The sequence below is a fragment of the Ciconia boyciana genome, chromosome 25 (genome assembly GCF_034638445.1).
Source record: "Ciconia boyciana chromosome 25, ASM3463844v1, whole genome shotgun sequence".
NCBI lineage: Eukaryota > Metazoa > Chordata > Aves > Ciconiiformes > Ciconiidae > Ciconia > Ciconia boyciana.
In genome coordinates, this window is record NC_132958.1 from 2,576,658 (window position 1) to 2,593,774 (window position 17,117).

Genomic DNA, 17,117 nt, shown 5'->3' on the forward strand with positions numbered 1-17,117 from the left:
CTCCATTACAGCAATAGTTTAATATCCTATGCTGGTGGTATATTACCATTTTATATGTTGACAGCAGCAGGTCTGTGAGTGAGGGATTGAGTTGAGTGGCAATAACTTCTAGTCTTCTCCAGAGCTAGTAATGAGCTCATTAATATAGTGACATGACAGACAAAAGACTCAAGGTGAAAACCTAAAAATCAATGAGTGTTGATTTGTTTTAATCAAATAGCTTTCCTTGAATTTATTAGTTTCTAGTACTGCTGAGCAAGCAAAATTATCATTTACAGTAACTGATTGCAAATGGTGACTGGATGAGAAAATTCAGGAAGAAAATATTCCAGCCCACCACAACCAAGCAGGCAGAAAGGCTGAGATCAGATCCTCAGTACTGTGCCATGAAAGACTTTTATTCAAATAGAAAACCTACGCTGCAGCACATTTGGTAACGGTGATCTTTGAAGCTGTATTTTTCTGGTCATTGTGACATCTGGACCTTACAACATTATAAGACAAAGAAGAGGAAGAAGGTGATACACCGCTTGGCACTTTCTTGCCTGGATTATGAGAGCTTTGTACTATTTATACATTTCAAGGGATCAGCAAATGTGTTTCCATTTTATCTGGTTCTGTTATGTAGTGGGTGGAGTGTTAAGGGCAGGCACGCAGGTTTTAAAGAACAATTCAAACTCAGTTTCAACAGCCATAAAACCTCAAATGTGAGAACTGGGACTTGTGAAAGCTTCTCCTCCCCTTAATATCATTTGCTCTCCTGTCCTGGTGGTTCTCTCCCCAGAATCCCATCTCCTTGAGATGGTTTCTATGTCCTGTAATTGCACAATATCTGCAGTACTGGCAGCTCCAGGTCACAGAAATACAGCTTTGCCTTTTAAAAGAGGGATTGGTCAAGTCAGCATTAACCTTTGCGGATGTTGTGCTATTTTTCTTACTCACAGATAAAGATCTAATAACCATTTAAAAAAATAATTGATCTGTGGCCTTTGAAGAGGAGGCCTGGTGAGAGAATTAGGTTAAAATAGAACAAAAATCTTTCCCATGCTCTAACTGCAGTCATAAGAGATCCCCTCAGTCAGGAAACTGTTGTTTTTGCTTAATTATCTTCCCACAGAGTGGGAGAGATAATGTAAGCTGTAGGACCTTCCATTTGTTGATAAAAATTAGAGTTGTTCGCTTTTTGTCTGTATCTTTGTCTATTGATTATAAAGGCTACCAAAGTAACTAGGTCGGATATAAGCACGTGCAATTGCAGAGCTAGGTGCAATGACTTAGGTGAATATCCTAATTTACTTGCCTGGAACAGAATAACTAAAAAGTGGCGCTTATTACCTTTTGTTGAACCAAACCTTTTCCTGTGGATTTGCTGACTTAATGTGTTAGCACTTGGAAGCAGCACAGGAAACCAAATAATTTACAGTTCATTAATAACTTTAAGTACATTCTGTTGTGCGTCTGCTTTCTTTCATGGCCTCCTCAACACCAGCTTGATTCTGGTGTGAGAGAAGATCACATTTCTCCTGAGTGATTTCCAAGCCTCTAGAGCTTTGATATTGGAGGTCCTCAAATAAGTCCCATTACTGAGGGAAATGGCAGAAGATCTGTAAGTCTTCTGTCGCCTGGTTTTACTACTTCATTCTCTCTGAACGACTGTGGTTCCAACTATTTATCATTAACTTAAAACTGGATGTTGTTTTGGAGAAACATGCTTAACCAAATTCATTATTCAGCTCAATGCGGCGTTAGCTGTATTGGCCCCTAAAGAGTTCCTCGCTGAAACAGCATGAAGAACCACATAAGAAAGGGTTAAACCACCCACCGAGGTATTATCAGTAGCCTCTAAGTGCCAGAATGGATCACTTGCAATAAATTCTTTTTTTTCTTGCTTCTTGCATTAAAAAAAATATCTTCCATTGTCATCTCTGATCATCACTGCTGCTTTACAGCTAAATAAAGTATTGCCTTCCTTTTTGTTGAATCTCGACAGATATTTTTTTCTTTCTACAGAAAGTTACTTGAACAGTCCTCTCCTCCTCTGCAGCTGACTCATCTCCAGTAGCATTTATTTGTCATATCAGCTATCTCCCTATGTGGCATGGAGTTTTCTGGTAAAAACAAAGAGGAAGCTGAAACTTCAGCTATATCAGAGCAGATTTTGTAGCAGACAGTTTGTTTCCCATTCAAAACAAACTCAGTTTTCTAAGACAGAGAGAATTCCAATTATCACAAGAACAGAGCAGAAAATCTACAGCCTCTTAACAAAAACAGTAAGATTTACAGGTACTATTCAGAACGCTTAGATTAAATAGAATCTTTTTAGCCCCTGAGATTTTTTTCTGCAGTGACTGCTCCCACCCCTATGAAATCTAATTGACTGTATAATATGTGAAGTGGCACAGTAGTATCTAAGAGTATGCGTCTGGCATTTAATACATAATTTTCCACTTCTTGCTTCAGGTTACTGCCTCCTCATTTCCTTTTCCTTTTTCATATTATGGGGCTCTAGTGTTCATGGTAATGATAAAATATCTAATCCAAGAGGCTGCCAAGTGAAATTTTAATCAAAGGCCTTTCGTAACTGAAAGACTGGCTTTGTTAAGCGATCAATATCTATTGATGGAATGAGCCTAGAAGAAAAAGAGTTCTCTTTGCTTTCACAAAGGAAGAAGTTATTAGAAGTTATTAGAAACGTGGGCCAATTTGCCCCTCCTGCACCTCCTAGGAGTCTGGATCCAACCTTAAATAGATAGATTGGCTGAAATCACCAAGCAGCCATTTTAAGACCTCTTCTAAGCTGTACTGTTAATTAAAACCTGAACAGACTGCTGATACCTGGCACCTTGGGGGGGAAAAAAAAAAAAGCTACTGTAATTATGCGCACCACAGAACTTGTTCTCTATCTCAAATCCACATTTTTTACTTAGCTATGCTGTGGGCTAAAGCAAAAAGGGAAACCAGGCTAAAAGTATCTGTGGAAACCTGCCAGGCACACAGAGGTAGAACGGTGACGAGCATTAATACGCTTTTTTGGCAGCGGAACAATTAGGATGCAAAGACAGGCACTACCAGCAAATGGGAATCTGGAATCAGATCACAACAGAATAGGAAAGGGAGGGATGCTGAGAGCAGGAATGGGCTGTAGAGGATGTTACTGCAGTTTACCACAAGATTATTCGAAAGGAACGTCCCTTCAGTCCTGAAAAAAGTGACATTTTGCAACTTAATTACACGGGAGCAGGTTCCTAACCCCTGCCCCCTTCAAGGATGCCCGCTCCAGAAATCCTATTATTGAGGAAAATACAAAACCTAGTATCAATTCAAGTCCTTTTCTGAATCAAGGCCTAGTTGATCAGTTAATGCATTTCAGAGCACGTAGGAAATCAGAAATGGAGAAATTTAGCGGCTGTTGGTCTCTTCTGTACCTCTCCAAGTATCCCGTCCAGTCTATTTTTAAGTGGATCAGGGAAGATAATAGCAAGATTCGTGCAAACTTCAAGTATGTCCAGTTTCTCCTTCATCAGATTTCTGATGTCATATGCACATTTACATACATTACGTATACAATTAACCACTTTCCCCCTTTCTGAAGGTATTTCTATCCGTTCTCCATCAACATAAATAATTCAGCACATCTTTCCTGTCCTCCTCTTAAAAATATTGACAATTCATGCTAACGCAGCATGGTTTCATTATTTTAGGAGCTCGGGCTTGGTCTGTGTCATTGAATGGCCATTTCCCAAACCCGGAGCTCAGATAGGAAGGTTTTCCTTCCCCTGGGAAAAACGTGTAAAAGGGGTTTGGTGGCCTTACAGTAAAGCCTCCCCTAGATATGGGCCTACAACCGATATTACAGCATCGTGCAAAGAAATATGGCTCGCTGGTTAGCACCGTGCACGTCAGAGCACCAAGAAGGCAAGGAAAAATCAAGCCAGTCCCAGGAAGATTTAAAGATCTGAGGCATGACCCAGCCAGACCTTCCCTTGAGAGCTCACATAAATACTACTCAGGTTTGAAGCCTTTTGTTGGACCCCACTCTAGCAACACAATCAAATATCCTTTTATTTCTAATATTTTGGGGAATGGCAGGAAGACTTTTACTGAGTAGCAGGTTGATACCCTAGCCAAGTTATTTTACAGAGAACAAAAGTCCAATATTGCTGAAACTGCTTCTGTGTACTTTGCCAACAAATTAACTAAAGGAAGGATCCCTAGATATAATGTACCTACTAAATACATTTGCTACAAATCAGTAGGCGGAAAGCTTTAGTTTTTCACAACTCTGTTCCCCTTAACTGCAACTTCTAAAAAGATTAATTTGAACCAGAGAAACAAGCAAGTAATGAGTAGTGTTGCCTTAGAAATCCATAATTATTTTTTGTAAATTGCTCCTTTCATTGCAATCAAGCCTGATCCTCTCCTCTCCCCCCAGGATTTTCAAGACTGTCTGGATTTTTGCATTTGCTCACAAAACAACGGCTCTCCTTGCCTCGAGGTGGGCTGGAAGGATGTGGCTGGAGGCAGAGCTGGTGAGCAGTCCCTGATACGAGTCTGCTTGTGTAAGCATGGGATTTGTGAGCATTGCTGCTGCATGGCAATGAGGTTTGCTTTTGAAGAATACTCAGAAAAATGGAATTCACCCGGGGTTAAACCACAGGCTTTTCAAAACTCTTCTAGTTGCCAACTAAACGGTCTTTGCTGACCCTGTGCCTGTTATCCTTTCTTACTGTCCCACATTAATAAAAACCGAACCACTCCCTGCTCCATCCAAGGTGGGAGTCCTCAGGGTAATTGAAAGTCAGGCCGGTAACGTCTGTCTCGGCTAAACTCTGGAACCAGTTATTTTCTCTTGGGTCTAAAAATAGACAACTACAGTTGACTGCATTTTGCTTTGAGTATCCACTCTCCCCATACCTGTCAGCAGAACCCCATTTTGACTTCAAGGCACCAATCACAGAACGCGTGAGCCAGTCCTGAGCTAGCAGAAATTACCCTCGTTGCACGAGCGATCTCACTGCTTGCTTTATGGGCTTTCCGGGCAAATTCAGCCCAGGCAGGAGGTCTTGATAAGCATCTTGATCATGTGCTTTCCTGACCTCGATGCTTTGAGTTATGGGCAGACTCCAAGTCAGATGAGTCAATGTCAGGAAATATCTTTGAATGCAGAAACAAAAATTGGGACAACTGTAAAACACCGCTTTTCTGGTAAGCCAGGCTGATCTGAGTTTACAGCTGTGCCTGGCTGCTAACCAGCAAAACCATAATTCCCAAATATACCAGTGCCCTGAGAGCATCTTTAAAGTAGCAATAAATTCATGAAAATGGAAAATGGATGCATTACTTTTCTCTCTTATATGCCTCATGGACATCGTTTAATCCATTTCCTACAGTGAAACCTGCATTACAAAACCAGAGGAATTCAAAGTCAATGAATGGATCCAGCCCCTGCTTGACTGCAGAGCGTTAATAATTTTGCTTAGCTCCCTGCTTGGATTGTTTTTCACCTAAAGAGCTATTTACTGTAATATCCAAACACTGTTTCAAAGCAGGCAAGGAACATTCCTACAGATGAAATGCAATCTTCTAGATCACCAGGAAAGGAGGCAGACTTCCTAAGAAGGAGATTTGTAGTCAGACGCGCTACCTTGGTGCGGCAGGCTACATGCCCAGGATGGCTAATGTCCTAGTTGAGAATAAAGAGAAATGTCCTATTTTAGATGGTGAGATTGGCTCCCGTTGGGAGTCATTGAACCCCTGCCTCTTAAGATTCTTTACAAACATCAGAAAATAGAGAATAAACTGGAGGGAATAATGCTGCAAGCAGAGCTGGGAGATGGTGTTGGCGTTCTCCATCTGTGCTTTTTGTGAACAAACCAGCAGCTGTAATCTTTTTGATGATGTAGCCATCAGGATCGCTCTTTGGCCAAAAGGACTGATTTTCCTTAGGCAGCAATTTCAGGCTGCCATTTCCAGCGGGCGTTCGATGGTTTGCAGCCAGTCGGGAACGCCTGCGGAGTCAGACGTCTCCCTGCTGCCCGCAGCCAGGCACTACGGTCATCTGGTCACAAAAACACTGCGCAAGAGAATCCAGGAACCACCAGGAGCTCTAATGAATTTTTTCAAGACAGACAGACTTCTCACTTGTGTCAAATATTAAAAACTAAAGTGAATCTGAAACCTGGAAGAGCTTGCACTGGTATTCCACACACCCCCTCTCCATTAACACATTAGAATTATTTTAATTGTTTCTCCTTCTCCATTTTGTTCTTTCCTTAATGGAGTTACAGTGAAATTTTAGCTAACCACAAATGACCAGCTGTTTTCATGTTAAAGCCCTGGGATGGCCTGCCAGCTAAATGCAAGAGAGTAACTTTGTTTAAAGCAAAGAGATTCCCAATACACCACTTTACGTACAACAAGGCAGCTCGCTAAAAACACAGACATTTCAGAATTACGGTTACTTTGTCCCTCGCTCCTGCTCTCTGCACCGTAAGCGATTTCAAATCCTCATCCTGAGCGAGCGAACGCTCGGGGAAACGGCCTCCCTCACCTCGCGACCGCGGACCTTCGGGTCCGGGCAGCGGCTGCTCCTTCGTGGCAGGAGAGCTGTCAAAGCAGCCGCTGGGATGCGGGGATGGAGAAGCCAATGACCAGATGGATGATATATATAAAAATAACAAAGTAGTCCTGAGTATGATATTGTCTGCTTTGTTATGATAATAACGCCACACAGATACTTAGTCTTGTTTAGGAACAGACCTACAGAAAGACAGTTTTATCTCCATTTTACAACCGAAGTAGAGACCTTACGCAAAATAGAGAGCTCTGCTCTCCCCATCCTCAGCCCTGTACCTAAACCATAAATCATCTTCTTCCTATACTGCTGTACTGTTTTTTATCTTGATCTCTAATAAATGCCATGTTTGTGAAATACGTTCTAGCATATGGGGAGAAATAAATAGAAGTACGTCTCCAAAGAATAAGTCTAGCAGCAAGTGTCCCTTATACCTTGCCAGTGTTCCTCAGCGCTGAATTTAAAGGCACTGCCTTTGTCTGTGACAGGGTCATTAGTCTGCGCGGCCCAGCTGCGCTAAGCCTTGCTGAGAACCCGAAGCAGCAGTAGTTTTATACATGGCTGCAGACATGTGGCACCAACAAGAAAGAAAAAGCCACGGGGATGGAGCAGAAGGTTATTTGGGACGTCTGGAATAAATTCAATGCTCCCAGAAGACGTTATTTAATCTCTCTGTCTCCGGTTCCCTTCCCCCCCCCGCCCCCCAGTAAAATAACAACACTTTCCTATTTCCCAGGGGTTGTTTTGCTTAATATTCAGGAGGGTCTCTAATATTGCAAAGCTGGAGCTGCCTCCAGTGTTTTGATGAGGTATTTTACTTTCCTGTAAGGCACCGGAGAGCCGAAGGATGGGTGTGACTTTTACTCTTTCAAAGTGTGAGCCAGAATTACGGCAGCTATGGATGGCTATCTACTGCAGCACCAATTCCCTGTATCTTTTAACCCCCTAAGCTGAACCCCTGCTTATAAACCAGTGGCTTCCAAGATTTTATTCCAGATACTCTGCCATTTCTGCAAAGGAGAAGAACAATGAGTCATCAAGAGTATCTGAGTAGAAATATGTGAGCACTGAATGGCCAGTAAGTATGAGATGAAGGTAACTCCTGTCCTGGCGTTAGAGTACAAATGAAAGGTCACAGATCAAAGAACAGGACGTACTTTGCTGGGCTAGAGGAGCTTATTTCTATGTTCATACCACAGTTAGAAAATTAAAATAATTAAAACAATGACACAGCAGACGTGCCCTCGATGCATCGTGTTACAGAAATCTCAAGGAGTAAAGAGAAAAGGGGTGGTGACAAGGACGCAATGCTTTGGTAGCGAGTGTAGGTACCCCTTCCAGCTTGGATAGAGAGAACAGGGGGAGGTATTGATCACGCCTTAGTGTACGAAACTTGCACATCTCGTAGGCCATAGAAACGTGCTCAAATCCCAGAGCCAGATGGCTAAAAAGCCCAAATTTCAAGAGGTTTTGGGAATCAGTCGTGGAAGAAAATAACCACCTGGTGTAAGCTGAAACATTTCCTTTCATTATACCAGGAAGTTTCATTTTTGTTTTAACCATATTAACTTCTTCGGTATTTTAAATAAATTCTGCAGCCAAGTAGTTTGAAATAAGCAGTTTCTCCTCCATTTTGAAATTATATCCTCTTGATTTTTCTAGCATTATTGTTATTTTAATGTGTCAAACCTGGCAATTTCCATAGAAAACGTCCTTTCCAGCACAAATGTTTGGATCTGTGCTGCTGTCTGTGCTTTAACCTCCCAGCTCAGTGTATTAGGTACTTCCCAGATGACCAGTACAGACTGGTCTGCCCTTAAGAGCTCACTACTACAGGCGTATTCAGTGCCAGTAAACAGGAAAAGTTTTAGAGCATGAAAATATGAATCCACTGTTTGCTCAAGGAGAGAAGGCATAAAAGCTTGGGAACCATTTGAACACTGACCTAAAGTGAAAGCCATGGCTGTTGGTTGAAAGCATCCATTTAGCTTGCAAAAAGTAAAAGCTACAGCAGAAGCGCTTTGGTTTGCCTTGTATAGAAGTAAAAAGAGGACGTTTCCCAATGTGGCTGGATTTCTTGCTGGCACAGAAATGGAGGGGCTGGCAAAAAAAAGCAACTAAAATCAGGTCCATCTGCTTAGAATTAGCTTCTGAGTTTATGCAATCCACTGTGCAGCAGTAATGCGCAAAAGGAGAATGAAACCAGGGGAATGTGAATTACAGCTGATCAGAACATTTTCAGCTCAATGAAATTTTGAAGGTGAATTCTCTTGCAGTGAGGTGCTAGTTTTAACAGTTTTTGTCAAGCAGAAGCTTTTGTCCAGAGCTTTTCAGTTGTTTGCTATTTCCAAGCAAGCTGGTGGACCTGCATTAAAGGAGAAGAGCAAGGATAGACCTGCATGAAAACACTCATGTTTTTTAATGTTGAAGTAGGCAGACTGATGTCATTCTTTTTCGGAGAAAGATTTTGCTTCTGTTCTAATGTGGGATGAAAATGAAATATGAAAGTTCAGTGGTTATAACAAAATGGATTTATCCTCCCCTACTTGGCTCTAATAAGAATATTTTTGGACAGAGGTCAGGAAGGGGAGTACATATGCGCACATGTCCATTTGAAGTCTTTAAAGAGAGAATTCCTGCTTCTTCTGCTATCCGTTAGTGACTGCCAGGTCCCAACACAAAGCCTTCAATAATTCAGAACACACTTTTTGAACAAAAGCAGCTGCTGGAAGTTAGCACAGGTGGTCGATAGCTTTCCTCCTGCGAGAGAGGTCACTGCACAAGTGGCCGTGCACGTAGTGAGGTTTCTCTGATACTGACTCACTGAAGTGTTAACTCGCTCTAGCAAGAGACTTTCTGGCTGAATTTCCCTTGATGTAACATATGGATGCTGCACATCTTTCCAGTTCATTGACTGATTCCTTTCTTAAGAGCTTCCTGCTTCTCCTGCTTGTCCGCGAAGTGTCTTAAAATACCCTTCATACAGGTTTGGAACTGGCATCATGCAAAAAACTCTGTATTTGCTGCCTAGTATTCAATTTTATTTTTTTTTCCTTTAAAAAGACCGTGCATCACTCCAGACACTCAATTTCTGAGAGAACTGCCGCAGTTCTGGCCAATTCTGATGACTTGAGAGTTTTGTGTTCTGGTGTGCTGTAAAGAGTGGGAAGGAAAAATTGCAAGGAACAACAATTCATTTCTGGTTTCTCCATCACCAAAACATTTATATTTCAGTTCACTGAGACAGTCTCCCACATCGTGCTGAACAAAAGGAGGAAAATCCAGTTATATAGCTCTTTTCACTTAAAAGAAAATGTAGCTTGCACAACTAATTTTGAAGGTGCGTTTTTACTGTGGTAGAATAAGAACCCCCTGCGGGAAGCAATCAGCCTCAGCTGATATGAGCAAAGGAACACTGCTCCAGCCTCAGAGGTGGATTATTTAACATGATTTTTTTTATGTATTCCAAGGTAATACTACTTGGTTAGTGTTAACGCTAGGAAATCAGCATGGTCTTTTTTATTATCCTGCATATTGGTTTTGTAAGGAAGTTCATCTGCCCAAAAGCATACGGTGAGATATTACCGATTCTTTACTTGATTAACTGAATTAATGAACAGATTTTTTTTTTTTCTTCATTTAACTGCTCCTCCTTTCTCATCTTCATCTCTTTGCTAAAATGAGTCACCGTTTGAGCCCCAGCATGTTGGAGCACTATGAAGATAAGGTTCAGCAACAGTGTGCCCCCAGATACTGGGAACTCTATTATTATTATTATTATTATTCTCCTGAGCAAACCAGGCTCAAGTATTGGGTATTAGGCAAGAGGGACTTTTTTTTTTCCTCTCAGAGTCTGCTAAACCAACAGTCAAATAAGCAGCAAAAGGAGCAACACTCCCTATACACACACACAAAACCACACACATACTTTCTAAACTCAAATCTCTCCTGCATCGTTGTTCTTTGCATGAGATTTTCCAGTCTATGAGACAAGAGCTTAAATTAGCCAGCAGTTAATCGCCTACTCTAGGTACCTCGGACTTGTACTCTATTGCCTAGAAACAGAGTTAGGCACCTAAAAATAAGTGATGCGACTACTTCTTCCACCTCCCCATGCTATATTAAGTTTAGGAGAAAGTTTCATTGCGAAATCCTGCAGTCGAGGCTGGTTTCTCTGACGTTCAGTCACAGGAATTCTGTGTATTGTTTGTGCATGGAAGATGTTGGAGGGGAAAATCGTTTTGGTTTGGGTCCATTCTTCAGTATATAAAGAACATCGTGCCCCATCTTTCTGCCAAAAAGCAGTGTGCACTGGCACTCTGACGCCAGCCAGCCTGGGAAAATCTGTGCATGTTCATGGGGGCCCAGATTCAAGGTAGGAGAGCAGCCCAAGAAATTCACACCTTCGCATGCTTGAGTTTTGAAGCTCTAGGGAACAAGGATTTTCTAACACATCGATATGATTAGGAACACATCTGCCCTTGTAGCAGTTTTCCTAGTTTACATTGGTCACTAGGGAGAACCAATTCAACTTGAACAGGTATAAAGACACTTGATATTTTGGTCATCTTTCCAAGCGTGATCAAGAGTAGTTCCCTAAGTCAAAGTCCAGTCCTGTGTGAACACTAACAACCACGTGTCAGCTCAGAAAGGACAGCAGAACATCTCTACAAATCACTTTGCCACAGGCCAAAACCAGTTCCACACTCTGTACTAAAACTCAGAAACCACTTTATTAAAAAAAAAAAATCTAAAGACTATGATAAATACAATATGCCATGGGGAGAGGGTAAAAGATATCATGGGAATTGCTAGCGTCTTATATCTCTGAAATAAGATGGCATTTATTAGGCGATAACAACTGTGTAACGCTAAGAAACAGTGTTTTCAGTAACGATAAATTTTGACTCTCTCAAAACACAGGCAACATAAGCGTCAGCTGGAGAACTAAGAGCAGAACCCAGGAGACGGCTCCTAAGGCTGACTCTCCATTGCCAGGCATCTGAACGCGATTTTACAGCAGCGCTGCGGGAGCAGCACTGCTCCTTTCACGTCATTTACCCGACACCAGTAGGCACCAGTGCACAAAGCAAATCAGAATCCTGTTCTACTGCCCCAACCATAAAACACTCCATACCTCTAGATAATAACCTATCTGTACCAGTGGAAGAGTCTCTGATTCCTTTCACATTCTTAATTGATATTTCATATGTAGCCAGATTATTCCCTGGAAAGCATCAGCAAGAAAAATACACATTTTTCTTGTAGTTGCACTCTTAGTTTCTTGGAAAACCTACTGCTTGCAGTTATACCTGAGTCTGGAGAACAATGAACAGCACAACACATCATTTCTTCTCTGTAAAATAGCTTTACAGTGTAATAAACAACCCATTTCTGTTTATTCTGCTTTCACCCAAATACCTTTTCATTTCCCATTTTAGTTTTTTACTAATTTCCGCTATAGTGACAGATGCCAGAAATAAGTCTCTGCTCTTTAGAACTTTAATTCATCAGCATGGAAAAAATAGTTGGGGAACTTTTGCCATAGCCAGCTTTACAAACAGGTACTCCAGGAGGCTCAAACAGCGTGTAATGAATTGGGAGCAAGTTCTTTAATTCCTGCTCCATCACCTTCTTTATGTAAGACTATTCCTTGCATAAACATTGAAGAGCTTCTGAGACTAATTCAATAATTTTTCCTATTTCTAACTGACTTTCTAATCTATATGATGTTAAAAACAGACATAGAGAACCTTGCATATCATGCATTTGGGTTCATATTTTGTTACATGATTGCCGATCATGTGTCATCTAGAAATTCTCACTAAAAAGCTCAAATTTGTGCTAAATGAGCCTAGGGCAGTTTTACTATTATCCTCCCACATTAAAAAATGAACACTGAGTTGTAGAAAAAAAGTTGTAGAAAAAATTAATTTTAAGAAATTAATATTTTCATTTAGGGTTTTTCATTTCCCCCCCCCCCCATTGTTGAACCGTGAGTATTTTAACAAACAGTAAGCAAAGCTGGGTTTGATCAAGAGTTCAGCCACATCTGTGTCTGGGGTTTTTGCTCTCTCCAATGTTAAGATAGAGAATTTGTGCTGGCAGCTTTATATCTGGGCACAAGAGCTTTGCTTTGAACTCACTTTTAGAGAAGTGGGGGAGGTCTAATAGGAAAGAGGTTCTTTCCTTCTTCTGGACACTAGGATGCTCCTTTGTAATGTAACTATTTCGAGTTTCCTCTTTGAAAGGGTCCAAGGCACAGAAACGGTCTCCGTGCTTTGCCGGCAGGAGGGTTGCAGATTCGTGGAAGGGGATTCAGGACACTTCTGATCTTCCAGTGAGCAGGGGCAGTCATCTACAAGCTGATGTCCCACCATCATAGCTGTCTGTGTTACTCCTCAAAGTTACTCCAAGGCCTCATTCCTCACCTACCTCATCTCCAGGGGTCTGGAGGGCAATAAATAGCCCAATGCATCTTTCCATCCCTACACGCTTAGGCCGTATAATAAGAAAGACGTTTCTACTTCACATACGAGTCTTCCAGGGACTGACTATGAGTATAAATAAAATGTACAGTACTGATGAATTAAAGTCCTTAACCTGTAAAAACATTTTGCTTTGCAAATCTAATTATCATTCTTGCCTGTTGGTGTTTTAAGTAGAGTTTTAAAATGTCAGGCAGTTGGGAGGGTTTGTTTGGGGTTTTGGGCTTTGTGTTGTTTCTTTGTTTTTCATGAGATGCTAATTTGTGGTAATTGTGTTATGCAGTCATAAGAGCTGGCTCAGAGGAAGGGAATTATTGGTGTGTGTATTTTAGTAATAACGATTAGAGAACCAGAAAAAAAATGGGACAGGAGAAAGAACATATTACTAAAATGCTCACATACTTAGGAAGAAAGCTACAGCTTGTTGCTTTAAGGGAATAAAAATCTGCCTAGTGTCTCTCAAACACCTATGTCTACCAGCATGCCATCGAGATACAAACTGTATACATTTCTACAGACAGAATTAATGTGAGGCAATTAATGGAAATAAAAGAAGAAATGGGCAGTGATTTTTGTTGTAGTACTAGGAGCATGGAAGCTGTTAACTCCTTTTGTGCTTTCAGGTTCTTAAGAAAAAGACCCATCAGGAGAGAAAAAATAAAGCACAGTTCTTTGTTGCTGGCATTACAGCAATTCCTTGATATCTTAATTAGGAACACAGCGTCCTCTGTTCTGTTCAGGTCTGAACTAAAAGGCAGCTCCAACCCCATGTTGCTTAAGACATGACACAGCAGATGGGTAAAGGAGCAAACAGGTGCCTCAGGAGGAGGGAGCGAGTTTAGCCCAGGCAAAAGAAGATACGGCTCACCATCTGTCTGGCCAAAATCATCAGCTGGGGAGGTAGGCTGGCAGGGCAACAGGTTGGCTTGGAAAAGGTTGAAGAGGTGGCTACAGTGATCTTGCATAGCTGTGACGCTGATTGCCTGATCGTCCGTAGATTTGCAGACTTACGCTACAAACGTCTCTTCCTCTGGAACATCCTGTGCTGGCCACTATATGACAGGCTCCTAAATTAGGTGGAGCATGGATTTATTTTGACACGGCAGTTTCAATCCCTAAGAGCAAAGGCCCAGTAACCTCAGCAGACGAGTTTCTGGAGCTCCAGCTATCGACTTTGACTTCAGGGGGCTTTGGATCGCATCTCTGCCCGTGCTGGTGCTGCCATCAGAAAGCTGCTCCCGGTAACACCCTGCCAAAAGCACTCACTGTTGCCACATTTCTTTTAAAGCTGCTGACTTCTGCTGTCGTCAGCTTGGGCCCCTTCCATTTCTAGGGGATCTCAGGCAAGATGCCATGTCAGCAAATCGTGGGTAGATATATGCCTAGGAGAAGGCCAATACATCGCTAGCATCATATATCCTTTCCCTAAACAATTTTCTCTAATATTGCCAGCAAACAATTGCTGCCTGGAGATGGCAGTGGGTGACACGAGCTTTACATTTATAGTCCCAAGGAACCACAGGCTCCTTGTAGATGAGAGGTTCCATATATCAAATGTAACTTATTGTTATGCTCCAAGCTGCTGAGAAGATTACTTGGACAAAAGCTGCTGTTTGAGCACAGTAGGGAGGTGGAGGCTTAGCAGAGATGACAGAATTGTGTACAAGATCACACGGCAAGAGAAATCGAGCATGGCCATGCAAGATGTCCTAGGCTTGGACAATCAGCCAACATAAGGGGACAAATAAAGCTCACAGTGACTTCCAGCCCCCCTGGAATAAGAGAACCTTTCTGAATAAAGACAGAATTTCTCCCCCAGGATTTTTCAGAGCCATGCTTCTCTAAAGCAGTCAAGAAATTTGCTGTACTGTATGCTTTGGATGGAAAAGAAAGCTTGCAGGCCTGTAGTGACTGCTGAGGCACAAGACCAGACCTAAATCTAGCTCAGATCTGGGAAAGATAAAGCAGCACACTGGTTTTATTTCTGTCATGGTGATGTTATATGGATTGCAATCGAGCCTGTTGTACAAAGAGCTGGATGTGCCACACTGGACACATAGTCAGAGCCCTGGCCCTAAGGAGAGTCCTGCCCTGCCAGACAAAAGTTGGAAGGGGAAAGGGAGATGAAGGGAGATGTTTTGGGGCAAAAATCAAGTCAGTAGCATGAAGGCAGGTGTTTCAGTGCATTGGATCTCATTGCTTCTCACATGTGGGCAGGCAGCAGCAGATAACCACCTGAATGAAGTATTTAAATGAGACAGTCCAAGACAGATATGATTTAGACACACCTTCAATTCCCCTAAACTTTTTGACATATTAAAGATTAACATCAAGCTAAAGCAGAGCAAAGTGGCATAAACTCTCACTAGAGGGAAGCAGCAGTAACATGATGGGAAAGGACCCAGCTCGACACAGGAGGTAAACAAGAAAGAAGCAGGAGGAATGAAAACTGAAATAGGCACTCATCTCTGGATAGATTTGTTTCAGCAGTAGGTAAAAATCAATCTTCCTGAGGCTACAAAACAGCGCTGTCTTCTGTATGTGGTTAGACTTTATCAGATCATCCAGGTAATAAATCAAACCAGGAAATTCTTCACAAGTTACATCGAAATAAACATTTAACAGCTTCTCTATGTAATTAGGCAGCCTTCAGACTTGCAGCTGTGCACGAAATCCAGTGGCCCAAATCTTCCTCTGTTGTGAATTAAGAAAGTACCCTTAGCTTTAATGAAGCTGTCTTGATTTATGCAAAAGCATGGATCTTGTTTACCCAGCATTAGCCTATGCTTAAGTGATTTGGGAACATGGTGAAAAAGTCCCTATGAATCCCAAGATGGAAAATTGTAGACACTTCTAATACTTGGACATTTCACTATTAAAGTAAGTATGAAATCAACAGGCAGATCTCTCTTGTCTGAAATTGTCAGCCCTTTTTACCCAATGCCTTTTTTAACCCACAGTTTGAATGCTCACTTTGAGTTCTCCAGATGACTTGGATGATTTTCATCTTTACTTCATTTATCTAGTACATATAGATCTTTCCATTAATATCTCACCCCTAGGTTTAAACATCGTTGTACTTGCAAATGAGGCTGTTCAGGAAAAGTAAATACATACTGCTGTCTTCCAAGTTTGAGGCCACATGTAGCAGTATCCTCCAAGGTCCCTGTTCTCAACGCAAACTGATTGTCTTCAGGCAGCTGCAGCCCAACAGCAACTATGCTGGGTAGATTTTTTCTCTTTTCTTATTTTTAAATACTCAGAAGTTTGCAATTTATCTTCAATTCATCTGTGCTATAAGCTTCAGGCTCTCCAAATCTTAAAAGACAGAGGAATGAGTCTACTTCCAGCTTCAAGTTTAATAGGCAACATTTAATATCCCTTGCCTTTGGGGAGGGTTTCTTTCTTACCCAAGCAGAAGCTAAGCCCTTACTAAACGCTGAGTCATGATTTCTCAAAACAATACTTTTCACTACTTTCTGAAGGGGTGCATAACTAATCATGTCACAGCCTATAGCACCTCGGAGAAGTTATTCCACTCCTGGTCCCAGACAGGTTGCCTGCATGGTCTGGCACTGAGCTAAGCAGATTAACGATGGCACTTTATTAAATGGCATCGGACACACAAGCAATAGGATGCTGGGCCTTTGTATGACATACTTGTAATGAAAAGACAACACTGGCCAAAAGCCACGATTTAAGGTTCTGAGTTTAACAGAGCTAACAAATAAGAAAGGGCCAGAGGCTTAGAAACGGCTGAGCAGCGGCACATTGCCTGGAGTCCTCCCCTGGGGACCCTCTCATGCTAATGAGTACAATTTACAATGCAGAAAGCATAGGATGTTGTTTGTGTTGAGTGCTATCTAGGCAGAGTAGATACAACCCCTACTCCAGAAGGATTACAGTCCAAGTGAACAAGAGAAGGGAGGGAAAAGCATTATTTCCTCTACTTCACAGATAGGAAAGATACGCTTAGAGATCGACTTGCCAAAGCTCACCAAAGAAGGTTGCAGTATAAGCAAGGACCACATCCAGGACTCTTGTTCCTTCCACTG